General features: G+C 36.7%; 1 protein-coding gene across 2 annotated transcripts in view; it reads right to left on the bottom strand.

Moving 5' to 3' along the window:
• The window catches only part of LOC128736919 (mitochondrial glutamate carrier 1-like), a 208,778-nt gene extending 183,803 nt beyond the window's left edge, over window positions 1–24,975 (bottom strand). The window contains exons 1-2 of one of the 2 annotated variants that reach the window (XM_053831430.1): window positions 24,735–24,975; window positions 24,525–24,641 (exon numbers count right to left, since the gene is read on the bottom strand). The gene's annotated coding sequence lies outside the window, so the exon portion shown is untranslated. The other variant, XM_053831431.1, reaches the window with a different exon arrangement.
• Window positions 24,976–25,514: the final 539 nt, after the last annotated feature.

Below are 25,514 nucleotides of genomic sequence, written 5' to 3'. Positions count from 1 at the left end.
TCTCTGTTACCAGTTTTGATCGCCGAATCGTTCGGACTTCCACTTCTTGACCAAACTCGTGTTTTAGTCTTTTGACCTTGAATTGCGGTCATATTTTAATATTTTTTGAAACGATGGTTCTACAATTGATGAAGAGGAACGGTAAGAGAACGTAATGAAGAAGGGGAATGGAGGAGAAAGAGTGGAAAGGAAGGGGGGGGGGGGGGGGGGTAATAGTCACAAAGGCAACTTGTTAAGCGTAGCTACCTGTTACCCCCCCCTCCCTTCCTTTTCACTCTTTCTTTTCCATTCCCAAAAAATCCTTCTTCATTACTTTCCCTTACCGTCCCTTCATCAATTGTAGAACCATCGTTTCTTCCACTTCTGTTCTGTGTGAAGACCCTAAACCCAAGTCTATATTCTGCTAGTTCAATTCTTATTCGGTCAGCGCAATTGTGCTGGGATTCAATTAACATTTGTATATGCAAATATATATACAAATATATATATATATATATGTACAATTCTCGGATAATTTTTCAAATAGACCTATGTGACAATGAGAGATTCTCTCCGTGTCTCCTTGCTTCCGTTATTTACAGCGATACTAATGCATTTTAACACATCAGCTTTACATGAATCGGTTGTCGGAGTCACTAGTTAGCAAAATGTTTTGAAAATTTTCTTTTCTATGCATTTATGTAGCCGTGAAAAGCGGAAGAGAGGAGACGCGAAGAGAATCTCTCATTGTCACATAGGCCTATTTGAAAAATTACCCAATTATCCAATCTATAACTTTACTTTTTTTTTGTCAGAATATTTGAGCACTGCGACCATTATTTTGATCTATTGTGGTATATAACTTTACTTCGTTGTTCTTATTGAACGAAAGGACGTAGGAAAAAGTCCCGCTTCAAAATAAACAACAAATTTTGCATAATAAATCTGCCTAAAATTAAAAAAGACGAAAACTTATCCAATTTAATTCTACGATGTATATTTTATTCACGACAGATACGTATTTCGCCTACGACCTGCAGGCTTCCTCAGTGTCTGTTTTTGTTTGTTTTGTTGGGTTCGAAAACAGACACTGAGGAAGCCTGCAAATCGTAGGCGAAATACGTATCTGTCGTGAATAAAATATACATAGTAGAATTAAATTGGATAAGTTTTCTTCTTTTTTAATTTAAGGCTTCGTATTCTACTAAGACGCTCCAAAAACTTCAGTTAATAAATCTGGTTACATCGCATTAAAAGAAACTGTCTAGTTGACACAGATTTTTTGGATAATGCTTATGTATATCTTCTAAGTATAAAAACGAACACCATTCGGACAGCAGCACATAATTTTTTTTTATAATTTTGCGCACTATTTTTGCAAGGAATAACACATATTTGTTAAACAATGTTTACCTAAAGCATATTTAGATGCATATCAATAATTAGGGGCAAAGCTTTCCGTTTTGAAGATAGAGTCCATATAGTTTGAATTGTCTAAAAATGCAGTCAAAAAAGCAGTCGGGAGGCTTACTATTAGTTGAAATAAATGTGCTTTCTCGCTTAACTACTGCCTTGTAGGACCATATACATTCTTTATGATCTACTAGCTGACCCGACAAACTTCGTATTGCCACAAATTAAACTGTGTTGTGCATAAATCGTGAATCTCGGATGACCTTTGTCACAAACTCGAGTTTTGCAAGTTTCTGAGCAGTTCATGGGTGTTTTAATATACAAATTTTCCTCACAGAAAAAATGTAAACAGTTCCCCCCATTGCTTAGCCTGATAAAATAAAGCGGATAGCATTGAATATTCGCCATCATTACAAACCATTTCGCCGAATACCATTTTGCGGAACACCAATTCTCGGTTGACCCTAACGCGGAATATAGAGTTTCGCAGAATACCATTTCACGAAAAACCTTACGCGGGATGTACCATTTCACGGAAAATCTTTTCGTAGAAAGTACCATTTCGCAGGGGTGACCCAAATGAAGGAAAGTAATAGAGGTCAAACTCGTGTTTTTTAGTCTTTGACCTTGAAATGCGGTAAGGCATTAATATTAATATTTTTTTGAAACGAAGGTTCTACAATTGATGGAGGCACGGTAGGGGAAATTTTTTTGGGAGAGGAGGGGAAAGAGTGAAAAGGAAGGGGGGCGTTCCACTCTTTCCCCTCCTCTCCCAAAAAAATTTCCCCTACCGTGCCTCCATCAATTGTAGAACCTGAAAGAGTGAAAAGGAAGGGGGGCGTTCCACTCTTTCCCCTCCTCTCCCAAAAAATTTTCATTACTTTCCCCTACCGTTCCACCATCAATTGTAGAACCATCGATTCAAAATATATTAATAGAGGTGAGTAGATCTAGGAAAATAAATAAAGCTAGTTAGAGGTGATCTCTACGGGGGTCAGTGGCCGGCGCTTCCGACGGCAAGTCGCCTGCAACACTCGCGGCCTGTGTCCGTCTTGCACTGAATCATCTAACGTTACAATTTATAGTTTCTGGTGGTCTTGTTATTGACTTATGTCTTATGAGAGTCTAAAATTCTCGAGTTCGATTAGTTTTTGAGTTACGCAAAAAATTCTGTTTTATTTGTATGAGAGTCCTTATCCCCCTACCACAGGGGTGAGGGGTCTCAAACCATCACAAAAAAATTCCTTCCTCCAAAACCCCCCACATGCCAAATTTGATTCCATTTGCTTGATTAGTTTTCCAGTTATGAGGATATTTGTATTTCATTTATATAGGAGCCCCCTCCACTATTGAAGGGGGGAGGGATCATAACTCCCCTCCTAAAGAGGGTAGGAGTCTCAATTTACCATAGAAAAAAAATTGCCTGCAAAAACACCCACATGCTAAATTTGGTTCCATTTGCTTGATTATGAGGAAATTTGTATTTCATTTGTATGGGAGCCTCCCCTCCTAAAAAGGTAAGGGGTCTTAATTCATCATAGAAAAAATCATGCCTCCAAAAACACCCACATGCCAAATATGGTTCCATTAGCTTGATTAGTTCTGGAGTTATGAGGAAATTTGTATTTCATTTGTATGGGAGCCCCCGTCCTAAAGTGGGGAGGGGTCTCAATTTACCATAGAAAAAATTGTTGTCTCCAAAATCACCCACATGTAAAATGTTGTTCCATTTGCTTGATTAGTTCTCGAGTTATGCAGAAATTTGTGTTTCATTTGTATGGGGGCCCCCTTCTTAGTGGGGGGAGGGGTTTCTAACCATAAGAACCTTCCCTGGCCCCAAAAACCCCTACATGCAGATTTTCACTCCGATCGGTTCAGTAGTTTTCGATTCTATAAGGAACGTAGGGCAGACAGAAATCCATTTTTATAGGCATAGATTTGTATGGGAGGCCCCCCTCTTAGTGGGGGGATGGGTCTTTTGCCATCGAGAGAACCTTCCCTAGCCCCCAAAAACCCCTATATGCAAATTTTCATACCGATCGGTTCAGTAGTTTTCGATTCTATAAGGAACATAGGGACAGACAGACAGAAATCCATTTTTATAAGTATAGCTTTCAATCTGTTTGGGTAAAATTAACCAAATTTTCAAATATTCCTGTATGAATCGACTGAAGTTTTTCGAGCGTCTTAGTAGACAATTTTTTTACAAGAGCTCGTTTTAAGTCATTTTGATTAGGGTAATTGATCTTGAATGGACCTATTTAGCGTTTTTTAACACCACCACTCGCACTCCTGCTCAATTTACTCGTCATTTATAAATAATATGTGGTGATGCTACTATTTGTTGGAAAGTACCACCTTTTTTTCTACATTATCAGTACTTTAAAAATGTATAATTGATGCAACTTTTATTAAATATATCGTTTTCTGCCAAAGCCTTTTTTTGATCTTGAATGGACCTGTTTTTGATTTTTGAATGGACCTAAATTAGGATTGTCATAGTTTCTTCCATGTAAATGAACAAAATAATAACAAAGAATTTTTTTTAATGGTACAACTATACTACTTTTATTTATTAATAGGACACAAGGTTGAACAGCTTTTACCTTTCTTATACTCTGTTAGAAAGATATGAAAGTCAGTTGAAAAATTTGAAATCGGTCACAGTCGCCGAGGGTCTTGTTTTTATGTCAGCCAAACAATTGAACAATGTTTCAGTGACTTGATATGTGTTGTGTTGTTGTGTTGTTGTGTTTCTGTGTGTGACATTTGTATATTGGAAATTTATTATTACCTGTTGTTCAGATATGGTTGAAACGATTTCCACATCATAAAAAAATTATCTCGCCTATTAGTTTCAAAAATTTAAACCATTCATTAAAAATATGTAATATAACTTGTATTAAATGTAGTTTATCAAGTACAGCGGGGTTCGAGTTTTTGTTTAGTGACTACATATTTTGAAAGGTAAGATTTTTACTGACGTAGGACTACGTCTTACTGCAAAGTATCTAAAGGTTTGCGACAGCCCCTGTCGAACATTTTGAATATAAAACCGCTGTAATCGTAAAAAAATTCGTTAATTAGTGGTAATTATTCAATTTTTGACACATTTATATGCAATTTTTTCAGTTAAAAAATGGTCTAGATTTTGCCACGGTTTCGATTTTGGCAACATAGGCGACACGAATTTATTGTCCAATTCGAAATCATACTGTAAATGGTGCTTAAAAAATTAGACTTGGTAATTCTACTAGGTTTAAAGGTAAGGTTAGATACTAGGTTTTAATTTTAAATGATAGTCGATGAAGAACTGTACCAGATAGAAAATAGGAAGTTTCAAAAATGAATATTTTAGATCTCAGGGTCACTCAATTTCGGTGGACAAGGAGGTATTAATTTTGTCACAAGTCAGAGGGGAGAGGTGCTTAAAGAAAACTGTACATCCCCCAAGAAAAAAATCAGAGGGGTTGTGTATAAGATACGACCACGGATGACGTAGTACCACGTTAGTCCGGTTGCATGATTTTGAATATTTTACTAAACTGATTTTTAATCTATCTGTCAATTGACCAAAAGGTGATGTGAAGTCAACCTGCTTACTTATGCAGCGTCAGTGCCCAGTACGGGTAACATTGAAAGCGAAAGTTTTGCCTTTCGGTGCGGTTTATTTCTATGGCAGGCTCAGGGGCAAGCGTAAATGTTTGCACATGGAAAATAACAACCATTGTACGTCGAACGTGCGATGGGAGTTAGCTTAGTACATGTGTGAGAGGTTTCGCGCGCCAACTGAAACTCTCATAGAACTTAAGTTCCGCTCTACTCTCTCTTTGTTTTTCTCAGCAGCTGCTCTAGTACTTCTTGCTACGAGCAATTAAAAGCTGTTATAAATACGGGCGGCAACGCCACGAGCAGGGGTCAGATAATTAAAACTCAAGTGGAAAGTGCAGGAAATTTATCCCCCCCCCCCGGTGGGGGCTAGATTTTTATTCATGTAGAAAACATGTAGATAGTGATTGTAGTTTTAGGAATAAACTTCTACATACTCATCTTGTGCTTTTTTTTACATCTCCATAGCGTTTAAGCTACACTTATCGGCGGAATATAAGGCCTTTGCAAAATATTTTTTAAGTTTGTTTTTGTCACCCCTTCCCCCCCTCCCCTTTTGGAAATTGGCTTGAAAAATCGGGGGGGGGGGGGGGGGGGCAAAAAAAATTTATAGGATATGAGTATAAAATCAATTGTACGTGGGCTCTACAACCTGAAAAACTCGAAAAATGAGTGTACTTAACACTTCTAGCACGAAACAGAAATGGAAATTCGAATTCAGAGTTTCCGAAAATCGTCCAAAAAAAATTCTCTCGTTTTTGTCTTCTTTTCGTACATTTTTGCATGGAAAATAATAACGTATATATTAAAACCAAGAACAGATTTGGTTTTCACGCTTAAACTTTAACCGTTATGTGTGCAACAGGGTACCCGGGTACCTTTTCAGTTTTAAAATAGTCATAACTCATTCAATTTAAAACATACGTCATTGAAATTTTGCGACATTGTAAAACTCGTTGATCTTAAGTTATTGCGGTTTTTTGGTGCATATCCATAAAGGGGACTAGCAATGAGAGGCACTTGAATTTTTTTATTACGTAGGAGGGCGACAAGGGTACCCGGGTACCCATGATTTGCTATGTTCATAACTTTGGCTATCTTGAACCGATTTGGATGAAACCAGTGGCATTTGATTCGTACATTTATCTAGTTTTGATTAGATAAAGCATTTGGCCATCAAATGACATGTAGTTCCCGGGAATCGATAATTCCGGAGCAACGTCCGGTAAAACGTAGGAAGCCGCTTGTTTTGAAATAATATCAGCTTTCAGCGAATCTATAAGCTTTGAACTTGACATTGTGGACCCTTTTTTCATCTTATTATATAAATTGGTGACTCTTTAGACTTGGGTTTTATCGGCTCATCAGTCAGAAATCAGTCAGTAAATTGGTGACTTTAGATCGCTTTGGCCATTCCAGAATTGGGTTCCTGTAGGGTTATAGATGGCCAGTTGGGTACATAACCCAATACTAGAATTGGTTTAGCGGATCTCTTAGATGTTTTGAACTGATATGCCCAGTTTAGTACTTATTAATAATTTCGGAATTGATTCCAAATGTATAACGGATGGTTCTACGTTTTGAACTGATCTGATAATGCTAAGCATTATCTTGAATAACCAATCAAAATACATCGAAATGTAAAAAATATCACCTACCAAACTAATTCCAAGAACTTTGATACCCATATTGCTAGGTTTTACTTCCAATCCTAGACTGGTCATCCATGACCCCACAGGAACCTACTCCGGAATGGCCAACCTGATTCATCTCATTACATGAAATAGTTCATTGTATGAATTTTTAGAGTTTTTAAATCCGCATGACTGATTTTCCTGCAATACAATCAGTTCTCTAGCTCACAGCGGACACTCTGTCGGAATTCCGGATTTTCGGGCCCCGTATATCTTTTAATGGCCAAACGGCCGAATGATTCAAAACTAGATAAATTAACGAATCAAATGACACCTATTTCATCAAAATCGGTTTAAAATTGTTGATGTTATAACAATATCAATTGTGGGTACCCGGGTACCCTTGTCGCCCTGCTAAAGGTGTTTTTTTTTGTCGCACGGTTAAATAAAAATGCTTAAAACCCATGTTTTTTTCTCGATTAAAAAATTCACTTTGTTTGCCCCCCCTCCCCCCCCCCCCCTCCAGTGGCCCAACACCGGAAGGACAAAAACTTTATAAAATATTTGTAATGGCCTAATTTTACTTTATTCTGAGCCTCATAATTATTTTAACTAAACTATTTAGAAAATTATCAAATACAAAATTATTTTTTTAGGCATATGCAGTTCGAAAACGGTCCAGATATTGATCCAAATTTTATATTTTTTGCACCATATCATTATCCAGGCCTTTACCTAATTTCTAAATCCTCCATTGACGCACAGATGATTTTATTGCCAATCCGGGTAATTTTGTAGGACGGTTGGGCATCACAAAGTTTCACGAGGGTGAGGAAGTTGGCGTTCTTAACCATCAGAAGTGGCTGCTTCTTTTTACTCAGACGAGTCTGATTTTGTGACTACAGGATCCGGTTGAATTTTATTGGCCTTAGGGTTTTCGGTCAGCGCGCTAAAGGTGTTTTGAAGCTTTGGTATATGCTTGATTAACGTGTTTAAACTATTTCTCATCTGAGTTTTGTCAAAACTTAAACTTACAGCAAAACTTTTTGCTGTATTTATATGGAAAATACAGGACGTTATTTGTCCAAAATTTTGATTCCAACCATTTTTACAATGTTGCCTGTAGATAGTTAAGCAGGGATAACCATTTTAAATAGAGTTTGGAATATTAGCTTCGTAACTCAATTCGAAGTTCCAATGGGTTTCCTATACAATTAAGCTATATATACATCTTCGGAATTGTATTCTCAAATAACTTGTTTCATTCTTCTGTGCATTACTTTTAACCCTTTATAAGGCAGTGGCAACTATATTGCCATCTACGAAAAAAATTTATTTTGCTTCTATAAGACCATTACAAATATTTTATAAAGTTTTTGTCCTTCCGGTGTTCGGCCACTGAAGGGGGGGGGCGAAAAAAAACAAAGTGAATTTTTTAATCGAGCAAAAAAAAGATGGATTTTAGGAATTTTTATTTAAGGTTTAAACGTGAAAACCGAATCTATTCTTGCTTATAATATATACGTTATTATTTTCTATGCAAAAATATACGAAAAAAGACAAAAACGAAAGAAAATTTTTTTGGACGATTTTCGGAAATTTCATTGTTCGAATTTCCATTTTTGTTTCGTGCTAGAAGCGTTAATTCAACTCGGAGACTCATTTTTCGAGTTTTTTAGTAGTAGAGCCCACAGACAATTGATTTTATAAAAAGAAATTTGACTCATATCCTACAAATTATTTTTTTGCCCCCCGATTTTTCAAGCCAATTTCCAAAGAGGGGGGGGGGGGGTGACAAAAACTTTAAATATGATTTGCAATGGCCTAATTATATTGATGTCATTATAGACGCAAAAGGGGCCATCCATATACCACGTGGACAGTTTAGAGGGGGTGGGGGGTATGGAAATGTCCACGCTTGTCCACGGAAGGGGGGAGGGGGTATCGTAAATGTCCACGTGGACAAGTTTTTTTTTCATACCAAAAACAAATTAGAAACAGAAATATTGAATTAATTATACATAACCATTGATCAAATAAAGGCTCAAATAATGTTTTACTATATCTTCTGATGAGACAAATGTTAACGTAAACACATGAACACATGAGCATTACGGAAGGATTCGTCTTCAGAAGATTTTACGAACCGCGTCGCATCGGAAAGGTCCTGTGTTGTGTTGAAGTAGACGGTGCTGAGGTGGTCTAGTTAGACAGGGATGCTCTTGACGGAGTAGAATCGTCAAGCAAAAGGCAAACTGAAACTGACTTTCTTGCAGTCGATAATAATTCGCTGTAGACAAGATTACTATGAACACAAGAATTCAGGTCCTAACACCTTGCATACGGATTTTAACGCTGCGAAAATTTGACAGAAAATGCACGGAAAAACAAAAATTTTCGCTGCGACTCAAAATCCGTGTACCGTGGACCCCCGTTCGTTTGACCATTTTTAATCTGAACACTTTTTAATTTGAACCCCGCTGGTTTGCACGACATGCAAATTAAAAATGGTTCAAATGTCATTCTCAACATGACATCATTTCCGGAGTGATTCGCGATTGGGGCTCAACTACAAATTGTAAACAAATCGTTTTATCACATCATCAGCCTTAAAAATACTGATATCATTGGCAAGAATCCTTTCTTCTGTTTTAATCGTTAGAATTATTTAAAACAAGTTTTTAGTAATGGGCGATAGAAGTGTTTAATCAAAACAAAAGACAGTTTGCAGTTTAGCCCCTCGCATTGTTATGAAGTGACAGGCCTATTTGCAAATCGTTTTGTAAACAGGCGATAGTAAAGAGCGAAACTGTGTTGTTTTCAAAACACAGGCGCATTGTAAAGAGGCGAAACTAAATAAAAAAATCAAAACAAGGCGAAGCAGGGCTGGGCGAATCTCATTGTCAAAATGCTTTGAGGCTCATTCCAAGGGGTTCAACTATAAAACTTAGATTTTGAGCTTGAATGCACAAATTTTATGCAGTTTTGTTGTAAAATTATAAGGTTGATTTATTCTACACCAATTTATGTCTTTAAACTTGATTTTTGTAACTTTTATTTAAATTAAGATTTGATAATGTACTGGCAAATTATCACAGTGATATTCTCATTGTTCACACTTTGTTAGTTGCGCCCTTATCGCGAATCACTCCGGATTTGTTTATGCAGACAATGCACATAAACACGATTTGTGTTTAATCGGTTTCACATTTCGTTTTCCTAAGGATTACGATAGAAATCCGATCGGAAAATGCAATATTCGTACTTGCAACTGTCAACTAAAACAAACCACCAAAACAATAACAAAGAGCAGGGCGGCCAGTTCACACAGGTTTCAGCATATTTCGGGTTACCAGTTGTTCAAATTAAAAAGTAACCCCGTTAGGAGTCGTCCACTGTACATTGTGTCGGCCTTTAGATTAGAGCGTATGTTTTTTTATAAATACTGCATAAATCAAGTTGAAAACAAAATTTAGCACAATGCATTTCTGCTTTGCTAAATTACACCTAAGAAAAAAATGTTCACGTGGACAAGCAGGGAGGGGGTAGGGGTTGAGTGAATGTCCATTCTTGTCCACGGTCGGGGACGGGATGGATTGATGTTTTTCTGTCCACGTGGTATCTGGATGGCCCCAAACAAATATTTTTGGTTAATGATACAAGAATTGTCCCGTTTAGCATAATTTGGGAATATTTTTACATAGGGCGAACAAATTGGGAACATTTTACTCTACTTATATAGATTATACAGATTACACTTTTGCTTCGTGCTAAAACAAATACGTAAAATCCAATTGAAAAATTTAAGTGTAACTGGTTTTCTGCTAAATGCAAATGACGCAAAAATAGCTCTTTTTTAAGGAGCATAGTACCTTTTACACCATATTTTTTGCCTAATTTCAAATAATTTTTTCTCGATAACGCGAAAGACAAATTGAATCGGGCTTTTTGCATTCGAAACATTGCATTTTATACTAAAATTTGCAATTTTGTTTTCATAAGGCAACCTCTTCCCCTTGCCCCTACGACTCCTTGAAGATAGTCGTTCAAAAAAACCATGAATGGCAGCACCATGGATTGGCGCTGGGGGGCTTATCCGAATTGAAAAATTCCAAAACGACATGAAAGTACATTAAATTATCTCGTGTTTGATCCATCCTTTTTTAGAATTCGAACACATAACAAAATGGCGGACATTGAAACATAAAAGTATGGTTTTTAAGCGAAAAAATTGACTTTAAACATTTCTGAAAAATACAAAAATTACAATATCAAGAAAAGGATGGGTCAAACACTAAATAATTTTGTTGGCTTTCAAACAAAAAAGGAATCATGAGAATTGCTTGAGCCGTTCTTGAGATATTTATGGTACCGACTTTCAAAACCTGGTTTCGAGAAAAACGGCGTTGTTTTTGAGAAAAAGTTTTTACTCGTTGTTTAATCGCTCCAGACATGCGCGGTACAAATAGCTGTAACTTGTCAATTTTTGGAATTCATGCAAACGACTTCGAACACATATGGTCAAAATGTTAATCTTTCGAAATAATCAATAAAAAAATTTAGGTTTTAAAAAATTGAAAAGGTACTGTGCCCCCTTAACAGAAGGCAGTTAGTATCCCTCTTATCTTTTGATCCATCTTATCTTTTAATCAATGATGGTTAAAATTTTTGTACAATACTGAGAATAAATTAAGTTTATATTATTTTAAGTAAAAAATGACATATGTTAGCTAACTAATTAGGAAGACTTTTTAGTTTCAAAACTACAGGGTACAATGTACAAACACTATGAAGCAACTACGAAAAAGGATGAGTGATAGTTAGTTTTATCAATATAATTAAGTTTTTATTTAGGCTATAAATCAAGCCTACTTTCAATATCCCGTGCTTACTTATAAACGGAGATACTATAGTGACAACAAGCAGTTTCAATGAATATACAACGACGAGTTCGTTAGTGGTAGGCAATGATAGCTACCGTCAGTGATGTCTCGAAGCGCAAAACTAGGTCCATTCAAAAATCAATACTAGGTCCATTCAAGAACAAAAAAGGGGGTTAACATTTTTAAGGAATTGGAAGATTTTACTGGTTTTACTGAACCTAAATTGAAATTACACATATTTTAGCATCATTTTAAGAGTATTGTTTTATTTCAAACCAGAAGGGTTCCGGGTAGTAACAGTTTGAAAATTCTCTATGATGACTGCCAAAACGCTAAAAAACAGCTACTTTTAAATACGCAGCAATAAAGTGGTTTTGGTTATAATTTTAATTTAATTTTAGTATATTTACGTTCAGAAATGATTAAAGATAAACATAAAAGCTAAATACAGTACAAAGACTTGATAATTTTATCCTAAAATTCTTATTTAAAAATAGGTCAATTCAAGATCAGAATTCGACTAGGTCCATTCAAAATCATTTACCCTAGAAATCGAATGATTTCTCATTATAGTTTTGAAATGGTTTCAAAAGATGTTCAATGGGGTTTAAATCTGGACAGAATGCTGTTGTTAAGCGAGAAAAAACGATTATTTTAACTTCTTTACAAAAATATTGCGCAAAATTTAAAAAAGAAATTCATGCTCTGCTATTCGAATACTTTTTTGGTTTACTGTAAGTATTTGGTGTTTAATATTTTCGCAAATTGATATTTCAGTTCATGAAAACGCATTCTTTGTATATCAATATATTTTCAAGAGTTGGGGCGAACCAACCAACGGTTGAAAGCCCCATCAAATAGTAAATAAATAAATATTTTTAGAGCAACTTTTTCATTTTGAACGAGAAAAACTGAAAATCTAGAAGATTACGAAATAATAGGACCGATTATTAGTATTGGCGTAGCTAGGAACTTTCCCTGGAGGGGGCCTAGGGGGTGCCTTCCAAAAAAATTTTGATTATGATCTTGTTACTCTGGCTGTCACCGATAGCTCAAGGTTTTGTAGGGAAATACCAGGCGGGCTTGATGAGGGTCCGCGCGATTACCAGATATATCGGGAGTACAACCCGTCCGCGTGATTTCAAAGCAACATACGATACAGTCTATCGAGACCAGCTATGGCAGATAATGCACGAACACGGTTTTCCGAATAAACTGACGCAACTGAGCAGAGCTACATTGGAGAGAGTGTTGTGTTTCGTGTGCATCTCGGGGATACTTTCGAGTTATTTTGAGACGCGCCGAAAGTTGGGACTAGGTGACGGCTTATTTTGCATGCTATTCAACAACGCACTTGAAGGGGTGATCCGAATCCGCACTTGAAGGGGAAATCGGAATCTAGGACAAGTGTTCTAAACGTAAATGCGGCCAAGACCAAATACTCAAAGGAAACAAACGCGTGCCTCTCGCGGATGGTAACTGTTGATGGCGACGAAGTAGAAGTGGCAGATGGGTTCGTGTATTTGGGATTGCTGATGCACACGGACACCAACACTAGTAAGAAGATCTAGTTGCGCATTTAAGCGGGAAATTAGGCTTCCTTAGCCCTTCGCAAAACGCTAGGCATACGCTATTTTCGAACGGAAGGTACTGCGGACGATATTTGGCGGAGTACAAACTGAAAGCGGAGAGTAACGGAGACGTATGAATTATGAGCTACAAGCACTATTTGGAGAGATTGCCATCGTCATCTGGCGAAAGTCAGTAGGCTACAGTGCGACGAAAATAGTTCTCTTTGACAACTGTACCAGTATCAGGAACAGGGGGGCTCAACGTGATGGCTCGACCAGGTCGAAAGTGATTTGCGACTTTTGTGAGTGGGAAATTTGCGACGAGTGGCCCAAGATATATATAGGAACATATACACTGAGTTTTTTCCCGGTTTCCAATTCCAATGAGGAAAATTTCTGGAGGGGGCCTGTAGAATTCTGGAGGGGGCCTGGTACCCCAGGCACCCCCTCTAGCTACGCCAATGATTATTACAATCTAAATATTATGCAGTCAGGTAGATACTAATAGAACTTTTTTTTGCAGATTTAATACATGACTCGTTCCCAGACGAAACTAATGCTTCTATCGAAACTACTATGAAAACCTGATTTAATCCACCTAGTGGTGAAACGAACCTTTGTTATACAGTCTTACTTGCTATTTGAGACAGAAATCGACACGTCTTCGGAACATAATTCATTTGTTGGTTAACGTTGCGTTGGTTTATATCACATAAAATTTTTGTAAATTGAATAAGTTTACAAAATTTCAACAAAATAGGAGCACTTTTAATTTACTACTAATTTGAGTAAGTGCAAGTAAAAAGAAGGTAAAGGTAAAGGTCTAGTTTATAGGTTTTGGAACTATACATAATTTTCTGTAATGCCATTCTATTGATTTACAGGAATAAATTTTCTTGAATATTTCTTGAATATTTTCAATTTTTATTAACCTTCGGTTACTCCCGTTGTTGTATTTTGTACAACACGTGTAGATTTTTGAGTTCCATTTTTGTTTTAAAGTTACAAATCGATATTAAACTAACGTATATTCTTCAATAAACTTGTTATGAGCAAAATGTCAATGTTCAATGTTTTATACTTTAAATTGTTGGGAAAATAGATCAGCATAAATCGACATCAAACGGAAACGAAGCAATTGGCCCCAACTGGAATTTTTTCTCATTCCTTCATATGCGAAAATGGTATCTTTATGCAGCAAAATTATCAGCATTGATCATTGGCGGAACGAGCAAGCGGGGGGGGGGGGGGGCTAAACTCTCCTAGGAGATATCTAGCCCTCTTTAGAAAAATCGAATCTATTTTTTTCAACCTGATTAGTAAACTAGAGATAATAAAAGCTTGAGAGTAGTTTTTATTTGCATCACTTTTATAAGATTCCGTACATTAAAGTGCATTTCGTTTTAATATAGATATGGGAAAATGGAAAATGTTTAAAATGTATCCGTATGTTGGTAGTCGAGTAATTCGGGGTCAAAGTTAGGGTATTTTTTATATTAAATGTTCTACAGTTCCTAACAAGCAATCATAGATGTATACTTTATCTAGCAAAGTTGTGTATTTGTACTGTTTGCACAACTTTGTAATGCATGAAAAAGTTATACAATAATTACACAAAGAGCTAAAATAAATAAACTGATTTTAACGATTCTCATACTTATAAGAAATCGAATTATTCTACCTTCGCTGAAGAGATAGAAGGTTGCTGTTTTCAGCCAAATTTCTTGTAATAATATGCTCTAAAACTTTGCAGAACATATCAATGTGTTATATTGAAACAGAAGAAAAATATTTTTTTTTTCACTTTTAGGGGGATTAATCAAAATTTAGATTCTACCAGACAGTGGAGCTTTTAATTTCAACAAACTCTTCCAAATGTTCCATAAACTTAAATCCAAGTCCCACTCGAAACTCTAGTGCGCACGTTTTTTAATTTTGGGCCATTGTGCACGCGAGTATTCGTGTTACAAAAGTTAGCGCGAGTGTTGGAGGGCTAATATCTTTTGACCGGCTAAACCAATTCTTATGAAATTTTGTAAATATATTTGCAGCATTAAAATCTCTAATTTGATGCTAAAATAATTTAAACTAGATAAATTATCTTGAATGAAATCTTTATAAAATTTTGTAAATTTTAAAGTGTTGTACCTACACGATTGCTCATAACTTTCAAATTGAACGTCCGATCCAAAAACAATTCAATAGTGATCTATCCGACTATATTACCTTCCAAATGAGACTAATAGCACATACATCGGTTGGGCCATCTCTTAGAAACAGGCAATAATTATTACCTTGTCAAAACACGTTTTTTAAGGTTAACTTTTAAACTACTTATTTGATTTCAATAAAACTTCTTGAAGTTTTTTATGATAGTAAGAGCTTTGATTTGGTACTAAGATTATTGAAATCGGTTGTGTGGTTCCGGAGAAAATCGTATCACATAGTTTTTACATTTTTGCTTATAACTTTTAAACCAAACATCGGACCGCGAAACAATTCAATAGTGATATACTAGGCAATAGTACCTTTCAAACAAAAGTAAAAGCGAACGAATCGGTTCAGTCATCTCCGAGAAACAGGCGATAGAAAATGAGCTGCACACACACATACACACACATATACACACACAGACATTGTGTGATGTGATTCGGCCCTCCGGCCCTCGGATCAATTTCGAGTTTTTCGACCAATTTTTAAACCTTTGTTGTATAGTATAACAAAGGTAAAAAGTGTTAAATAATCATGACACTTTGAAAAAAAAATCAAAAAAAAAATTCTTTACGCGAATGATATATTAAATGTAAGACAAAATGCATTCATTGTTGGCTGAACTGACTGGATGGAATAAAAATACAGAAAAGTATTCAGTTAAATTTTATTATTTTTTAAGATGACAATTTTCTATCGATTCAATACACTCGAGTCTTTTTTTACACGGTTAGAGTGACTATATACAGAGTGGCGACAATGTCAAAATTGGAATGATAATTATCTGTCAGTGTCATTCCAATCGAGCAGACGACCTATCCAACGCGTATGCAGGAAAGAGAAAGAAAAACCTTGGAAAAACCACATTGCATACATTTGGGATGACTTGTCGCCACTCTGTATATAGTCACTCTATACACGGTTTGTTTTTTTTCGATTACTCAAGAACGGTGCAATTTAGGGACCATTTACAAAATACGTGACGAATGTCGGGCCTCTCCCAAACGTATTGAGAAATAAATGAATGGTACCTAAATAGCCTCGTTCTCACTATTCGAAAAAAACAAACCGTGTAAAAAGAGTACTTGAGTGTAACAATAAAAACCAAAAATAAACCGAATCGGTTCAAAATCGGTTCTATTAGACACGTCGGGCAGAAATCGAACAGAAATCCGGCAGAAAAATCAAAACAAAACCGTTAGGCGAAATTTCTGCCAGAATCGGTTGTTGCGTTTCTGCTAGTTTTCACGGGCGACGGCGGCCAGAAATCTGGCAGGAAAAGATTTTCGCTGCCAGTTTTTTGTTCGATTTCTGCCATGCGCACCTAAGCGGGCTGTCATTTATACTAAATCATAAGGTTTCGCCAGAAGTGTGTAAAGGTATGTTTGGCACGATACTTGGGAAATATGCGGTAGCGTGTAACTGGTCGGTTGACAGCAGGGATACCAGACTTGCAGATTTGTCTGCAAATTCCAGATTTTTGGAACGGTCTTGCAGATCATTATAAATTTGCAGATATTTGCAGTTTTTCTGACTTTTATTGTTTTGATGCAGATTTTTGTTCGAAGCTCTTTAAACTTTCACAGACTTCCTAAAAAAGTGTGCAGATTTTCGCAGATTATTTTTAAACCAGAAAATTCGAGTAGCCGGAAAACTGCTCGATTTTTTCGGTTTTCGAGCAGTTGCAGACATTTGTTTTAGAAAATATGGCATCTCTGGTTGACAGCACCCCATCGGCAGGCAACAATGTTTTCGCTGCCAACATCTCGTGTGTGCGAAAATGAGACAACATGTCAGCACTGCGTTTCACTCAGCTGCCAGCAGTATGATTTGGGCCCGCTGTCAAATTTTGAGCCCCGGACATGCTGTCGCTCAAAGTAAATTGATATATACCAGGTATATGACAATGCGAGCTGTCATATACACTTTTCACTAATAGCGAATTCATAAATTAACCTGGGTTCGTGCTAATTCGAACCCGAAATTTATGAACGATACGGGCAGTTTGACAGATCGACCTGTAAACCGTAATGCTAGACAGTTTTAACCTGCGCTTCAAACTGAATGCTGTCAGTTTAACCGAGATGCAATCTCGTTTAATTTATGAACGCTTTGACAGCACTTCGATTAAAACTGAGTGCTAATCGACCTGTGCCAGGTTAATTTATGAATTCGCTATAACACATCTACACTAGTTCTGAGATTTCGAGCATTTTGTATGGAAAATTAGTTAATTTTTTAAAAAAATCGTTGAATACGCAAGATTTGTCAATTTTTTTTCTCACAGTTTTTATGTTTATGGCTTAGAACATTATTTCTAGCACAGACAAACAGACGAGACACTCGCGATAATTCCATCGTCCAATCAAAAACCACTCATTTTTTCAAAAAAGCATGTTTCGCAACAAGACCACACCGCGGCGCGCGAGTGTTGCTTTGAGTTTTCAGTATAAAACCATTCGAATGTACAAAACCCTACAGCATAAAACCCTGCAAATACAGCTACTCCGCAACATGCATAACAGAGGGTGCTAGTGTGCAAGCAAAATGTGCAGGACGATGGTTTTTAAAGGATTTTCTTCAATGTGTCATGTCAGTTCGTCAGTGTTTCTAGTATGTATTTTCATGAATACAATGAAGTGCAACATTCCAAATTGCAAGCGGAAATTTTTTCATCAAAACGGTATCAAGATGTCTCAAAGAAATGTCGTTATATCGCTTTCCTACAAGTAGTAAAACAAAAAAGATTTTTTTTGAAATGCTCGAACATGATTGTTCAATAAGCAGCATGAGCAACATTGTTATCCGCCCGCGATATTTTTCGTCTGATTTCTCGTAAGCTTTTAAACAACCTTATTCTGCGAGGCGAGTGACGTAACTAATTTGGAGACTCGCTTTGTCACCTAGGTGACACGGTTTGTCATTTAGGTGACACGGTTGTCACCTAGTTGACAGCACTCAATTCGACTCACCGTGGCGAGTCACGGCGAGTGACAATTGTCGTATTGAGTCACGTGACTCGCAGAATAAGGGTGAAAGTGTTAATTATCTTCTAAGACCGTTTTGTAGCAATCTAAGATTACTTTTTATGGTTTTCTACGTAGTGTTGAGACGGGTAAATTTATGATAAAAAGGTATCATCTTGGAACAGTGACTTCAACTTAAGGATTTTCAAGCAGTAGCACAAGCATCTATTCAAATAAAACTATTTTTTAAAAGAAGACATCAAAGGCAGATATTCAAGAGCATCATGCAAGCAAAATGTTGGATGGAACGTGTTTTAATTTAAGCAACCGTATACCGTATTGATCGTGAAGTATTAGAAACATTAATTCATTTTTCAATTACACATCGAAATAGTTAGTCACCCATGTTCTCAAATTTTTTACGCATAATAAAGAAGGCTACAAGTGCAAATGACTTTAAAATATATTCCTTACATTTCATTGTAAATGTTCAAATATTTCTCTGGAATAATATAGCTGCATTCATTAATTACAATTAATTTAGTTTTAATTTTCATGCAAGTTCCACCATATTTCAGAACTATTTCTTCTTCTTTCTACACACACTAATGCAACCCTCGATGGTCACATACCTGGTATATATCAATTTACTTTGGCTGTCGCTAACGTTTACTGCAGCTCGATATAGAGATGTCGATGGGGTGGTTGACAGCTACCCCGTAACAAAGTGACAGTTATTAACAGTTTCCCATAACACCCGCCAGTGTCAAAAATGTCGCGACGATCGTTTTTACGTGCCGTTCAAAATTGACGCACCTTCGATTTCCAACGGAAATGCTAATTTTTGTTACGTCAAATGTGAACGCAAAAAGCTGTCTGGACAACGATTTGAAAAGTGCGTATTGATTATTTCTTGTTTTCGGTAAAACTCACCCCATCGGCAGACAACCATGTTTTCGCCGCCAACATCTCGTGTGTGCGAAAATGAGATAGCATGTCAGCACTGCGTTTCACTCAACTGCCAGCAGTCTGATTTGGGCCCGCTGTCAAATTTTGAGCCCCGGACATGCTGTCGCTGACGTTTACTGCAGTTCGATATAGAGATGTCGATGGGTTGGTAAAACTGCTTGAATTCTTGGTGGGTTGTTTGATTGCTTTGTTTACAAGATAAAAAGCGGTATTTATTACAAGATTGTCACTCTTGTGTATGAGTTGTCTGCTGTAAAGTATTTAAATATTGCGTGTTTCATTGAAAGTTATCCGCTGCGCAATTCAAAATGAAATGCTCTTTCATGATTGCTGAATCGATTTTGTCGTTAACAGAACAAGTTAAGCACAATTCAAGAGTCAATCCAAGCAATAGAGATCGTTGCAGTTGTACAAAAAACACTCTGTTACATGACAGAACCAAATAGAGCATGTTATTATGACAGAAGAACCAGTTATGCAGCTATTGTCATTACCACGGAAACGTTTTGATACTTGACATAATGTTGTCAGTTCGTAAAATACTCTACTGAAATAATAAACCAATTCAAATCTTATATGCACAAGGGATTTTTTGCCAAAACAAATGATAATAAACTCTTTCTTCGATATTTACGCCGCTTTCAAACATCTGTCGTGAACCATGAACCAGCAGTTTTATACCCTAGACAGACATACAGTTGTACCAGCGTTGTAGGGGAACTGTGGGTAAGACGAACAGGTTAAGAAGAACAGCTAATATAATACAGAGGACTTATGATTTATAAAACCTAAATACAGTTTACTTCAGCTCAACATATTGTTTACAAAAGCAGCTAGTGAAATATTTAACAAAAAATGTTTTTCAATATGTATTTTGAGTTTTAAAAATGGTCCGAAAAAGTGAACTTTTTTAGTTCTGCGGGTGAAACGGACAATGTGTGGGGGTAAGATGGACAGGTATTGTAAATCGCCCCAACTGAGCGCATATTATTATTATTGACCCTTAACAAATTGAATACGTAAAATATGGTGGTGTAGCGTGCAAAAAAATGAAGGGGGCAGTCCACCCCCTCCCACTAGAGGCAGCCAATAGAAAGTTGTTTGGCAGTGGCAATATGAATAAGCATTCCAAAGACTGTTTCATGCCTGGCCGCTGCTGATTTGTTTGAAGTTCACGTTTGCCGGTTAAATTTTCATTTATATGCTTGAGATATCACTAACAGGCAAAATCAACAATTTTATTATAATATGTTCACTGACCATCTTACCCACACTAGCAGTTGTCCATTTCACCCCATCATTATACATTTTTTTAAAGAGTTCACAATTTTTCATACGCAAATAAAATTACGTATTATTTCAATGCAGATGAAACTTGAAAAGGTATTAAATCGAAATACTTCATGCTATGGGCAACATTTTGGAATTAAACCACTCAAAAAGCTTAATTCCGATGGAAAAAAAAGTTACATCTAAACGCAGAATCATGTCCAATTTTTAGTTTTTCTGTACTTTATCAAAATTGGAAAGTTATAAATGATGATTGAAACGTTCAGACATCATGAGATAGCAAGATGGTTGGATGCCCATCAAAACATTTACGAATTTTAATGCTTAAGCGGGGTACGCTGCTGAAAAGTAATGGGTAAAAAGATAGGACAAGAAATGCTCAAGAAATCGATTTCGTTTACGATTTCTTAAGCAGTACGCACTTCATAAGAAATATTATTTCACGTTCAGATGGCGCAGTTTTACATGCAGGTGAATTAAAACGTCACTTTTCCGTACGGAATAATATCCGGCGCAATTATTACCACAAGAAAAAATGACAGGTGGTTGCTTGCATTGGAGTTGTCAAAATTTCTTCGGTAAATAGCAAGATTTTTTCTTGAGCTGTTTTCTTTTCAGCAGCGTACCCCGCTTTAACTGGTAGAATCAACCACCTGTCCGTCTTACCCACCCTGTTCGTCTTACCCACAGTTCCCCTACGTGTACAGCGTTGTACATGTACAACGGAAGGGTGACAGACATACTGCTGTACGTTGTACCACAGAGAACAGACATCCAAGCAAAAGGTCCCCACTTGGATAAAACTTATGTCAAATTAGTTGGGAAACTATAGTGATGATGTCGCTGAAGGCACCTAGAATTCAACACTAAACTCACAACAGCTAGCTTCTGACGCTAGCATTACGCTTATAGTCCATATATACTAGCGCCAGAGGAGCCAATGGTTGTCAGTGTGCAAATCAAAAGAATCATTTAGTTGGGAAACTATAGTGGTGGTGACACTAGCATATTAGGTGATTTTAATTTGAAATTTTATCCAAGAATTCCCGAAAAATTTGTTCCTGAATGGATGTCTGTTCTCTGTGGTTGTACGTGGTAGTGCTCATCACTGATATTCTGTAATTGTATGGTCTAAGCGTTGGTATTAGTTCCTATTCACGAAATGTAAACACAAATTTCAAGATGCCGAGCGTTTAGCGTTAAATCCTTGCCAAAATCTTGCAAAATAATAATTTATTTAAAATTCTGCTTAGTTTTTGTTATCACAACTACCAGTCATTGGCGCTGCGCGCAGTAAAAATCGAGCAGTTGTAGCTTCCTACAACGGTGAAAGAGGTAGGTACAGAAACCACCGTTGTACCACTTTGCTTGCGTGATTCTATCGTTGTACACGGTGACAGACATACAATTGTACAGGTACAACGCTGGTACAATTGTATGTCTGGCTCTGGTATAGATCATTTTGCGATGACGTCATTTTGCCGTCAAATGACACCACTTGGTGGTTTGTTTACATGTTTTTGTCACATCCAGCAGTTTCGATTTGAAATTTCGTGAAGGATTACTGCATCAATTTCTGTAAAATGCATGTAAGGCACTTTCTCTTCAATAAAAACTATAAATTTCTATCATTATCTGCCGGACAAAGATAGAAAACTCAATTCAAAATTTAACACCACGTAAACAAACCACCAAGTGCTGTCAAAAATGTGTGGTTAGGAGCTCCCGTGTAATGATCTATAGACCAAATCAAGGTGACGTCATCTGGCAGATACTGGCGCCCTTGTTTACAAACAGACCGCAGAGTCCAAAAAAGTTTCACCTGTTTAAACGGCAAGTTTGTTGTTTAAACCGAGTTTAACCAGCATTAGGACTAAATTTAAAAGCCAATATGCCTGTAAACTGTTAAAACACTCGCTACATTCGCTATAAACGAAAAGGAAAATTTTACAAAACGTAAACAAGGGCATCAGTATCTGTCAATTGACGGTATGATGATTTGGTCTATTAGGTACGTTTGATTAGTACAGTACCGCCCCGCTAATCCGACAAATTTATAGCCGGATTAGCGAATTTTGACTCGATAATCCGACAGTCAAACTGACGTCAATGTGAGTTTGAAATGTGGTTTTGTTTACATCCATACGTAAACAACTCCGGAAATTTTTGAAAATATCTGTCGAAAGTACGCAATAACTATGTTTTATACTCGGTAATGCTCAATTTCGTCAACAAAATACTTTGAAATTCTTAGCTAGTGTCGAAATAAGCACATCAGTCTATTGAGAGTAGCAATGAAAATATTATAGCCATGGCAAAAGTGAACGTATTGTCGATTGAGAGTAGCAATGAAAATATCATAGCCTTGGCAAAAGTGAACGTAGTTAGAAGCAGCACCTTGTGCCATTTCCATTTAGTTAGAAAGAGTGCCATTCTGACTTTAACGGAGACGCCAAACGAAGGTAGTGTTCGATAGAAAGAAGTCAAATACAATACGTTTTAATTCGGAATTTTCCGGAGTAGCGAGATCCGGACTATTGAGTCGTCGGATTATTGGGTGTCGGATTAGCGGGGGGATACTGTATGGGAGCTGTCACATTGTGACCGGGTTGGTTGACAGAGTGTGCTCAAGCATGCAGTAGATGCCCGCGAAAAGGAAGTTAAGTGAGTGGCTAGTTGTGGATTCCAACAACCAATCACGAGCAAGAATTCTGGTAAAACATAGGTTCATTATTTTCACTTTTTCAATAGTTCAACATCAAGAATCCATACTTTTCTTCATTTCGGCCAATTTTCAGAAAATGTTCCAATCGATTGGTGTAAGAATATTGAAAATCGATTGGGAAACCACTAAGCTATTAGCGTTCAAAACCTGACCACTTTTCGAGAATTTTTTTTTGGAATGGCACCCTATACCAGCTATCTTTCTGAAAGACGTAGGCCTACGTCAAAACTTTTCAGAACCATGGTAAAAATCATAAAATGTCAGTTATATCAAAACTATCCCTTCCGATTAGCCTATTTTTTTAAAAACAGCTGAAATTATGCCCTAAAATCTGGCTAAGAGCTATCGATGGACACTCTTTCGGATTTTGTTTTCGGAGTTTTTCAGAAATATCCAAATTTTGCAGTTTTTCGTACAACTCAAACAAAATCAAAATCAAATTGCAAATTAAAATGTTTCTTAAATAATCGCCACTTCAATCTGTGGGTAAATTTTAAATTTACCCACATTTTATTATTTTATAACATTTTATGATTTTTATCATGGCTCTGAAAAGTTTTTCTTTCAGTAAAAATACACTTAATTTCCTACAACTTTTCCTTTTACGTCATTTTGATCAAATAAGTAGTTTTTAAGATATTGTCAATTGCAAGGAAAATTGTGCCATCCAAAGTGCGATATTGTTTATAAAAGTGCTATTTTAGCTTAAATCGTTTCGGTCTCTTCGGCGCACTTATTGCTTGGAAGATAACGAAAAAGTGCACCGAAGATAGCGAAACGATTTAAGCTAAAATAGCACTTTTATGAGCAATATCGCACTTTGGATGGTACAATTTTCCTTGCAATTGACAATATGATCTATTGAAAAAATGTAATCTCATTTCTAAATACGCCCTTTTGAAAATTTACTCCTGACGAAAAGAATCAAGTTTAGTGGAAAACTAGTTCTTGTGTGGTACCCAACATATTAGGAAAATTTCATTCTAATCACAAAAAGTTGGATCAAACCGTTTTGCTAGTTGAGCAGGAACTGCTCTTTGGTCTCACTTGTTTCGGGCAAACTTACGAAAATTTTCGTCATAGGGCTAACTCGCTTTAGTTTTGATTTATTTTACTTCTTGAACAAAATCAATTATTTCATCATTTTTTGTGAGCAGCAGATACAGCTAAGAGGCAATTAACTTTCAAAAGAAATGCAAAAACTCCAAACACTGGAGATTTAAGCGAACGGTGGCAATTTTAAAGTTTCAAAAAAATGTAAGTTTAATACTTACCTTAATGATTCAATCGCGTCTTTGCAGCAGATAAATTCTTTTCACGTTTAAACTTATCAGTAGGTTTATTTTCCTGTTGAAGCTAAGTTATTGATCACGTTATAGTGTTGCGTAAGGCTGTCAAGAAGAAATGATTTTATGAGAGCCTCGAATCAATTCGAGATTGTCTTCACGGTTCAACATGTTAATAGCTATTGACAATAATATTACATTTCAGATTGATGAAGAAGATATCTGTACCAAAAACAAAACAGTCAACAATATCTGCTAACTTTAACGCTTATTTTGCTTTTTTAACAGAGTAAAGTTGTTTAATTGTTTGAAGTAATGGATTGAAACGAATGGTTATATATGTATGTAGCATTCGGTTCCAGAAACGTTACAGATTTTGTGCGCCAGGCGCCGGGGCCGGGCAAAAGTTATGTTCGTTTAGTACCTATTCGCGATCGCGATGACGGCGTTACTGATATTGTTCAGGGTTTTGCGTGAGAAAAGAAGAGAGGGGCGAGATGGGCCGTCATCGGCCTCAGCCTAAGCTTGACAGACTGACAGAAGGCACAACAAAACAAGAGAGGGAAATATTTTTGTTATCATCGTTTTTACGCATTCGCTATATATGACGGCGCCGCAGTGGAGACACCTTCATTAGTTTTGAGTTTGCGTGAAGCAGAATAGCGATGTGTTAAAGAGCGCAAAAGACAGAAATATGTCGGAAATAATTTTCACGCATTCAGCTACGGGCAGTACTGTAAGTGGAAAAGAGGTCGTGCGGTGCCGTCATAGCGAATACGCAACTAAAGCTCTAAAATATAAAGTATGGCAATATGGTCGATTGATGGTGTACCAATCAAACTTAAACCCGGTCAACCATTGGTGAAATTCCTTATTTGTTTATAAAAATAAAGTTTTATTTTCGCCGAAAACCGCCGACCACAAAGAGCAAACAATTTGAATTGCGGCGATCAACTCAATGGAACAAAAATAAAGCTT

Source organism: Sabethes cyaneus, chromosome 2 (genome assembly GCF_943734655.1).
Source record: "Sabethes cyaneus chromosome 2, idSabCyanKW18_F2, whole genome shotgun sequence".
Classification (NCBI taxonomy): Eukaryota; Metazoa; Arthropoda; class Insecta; order Diptera; family Culicidae; genus Sabethes; species Sabethes cyaneus.
This window is presented reverse-complemented; position numbering and strand designations above follow the sequence as displayed.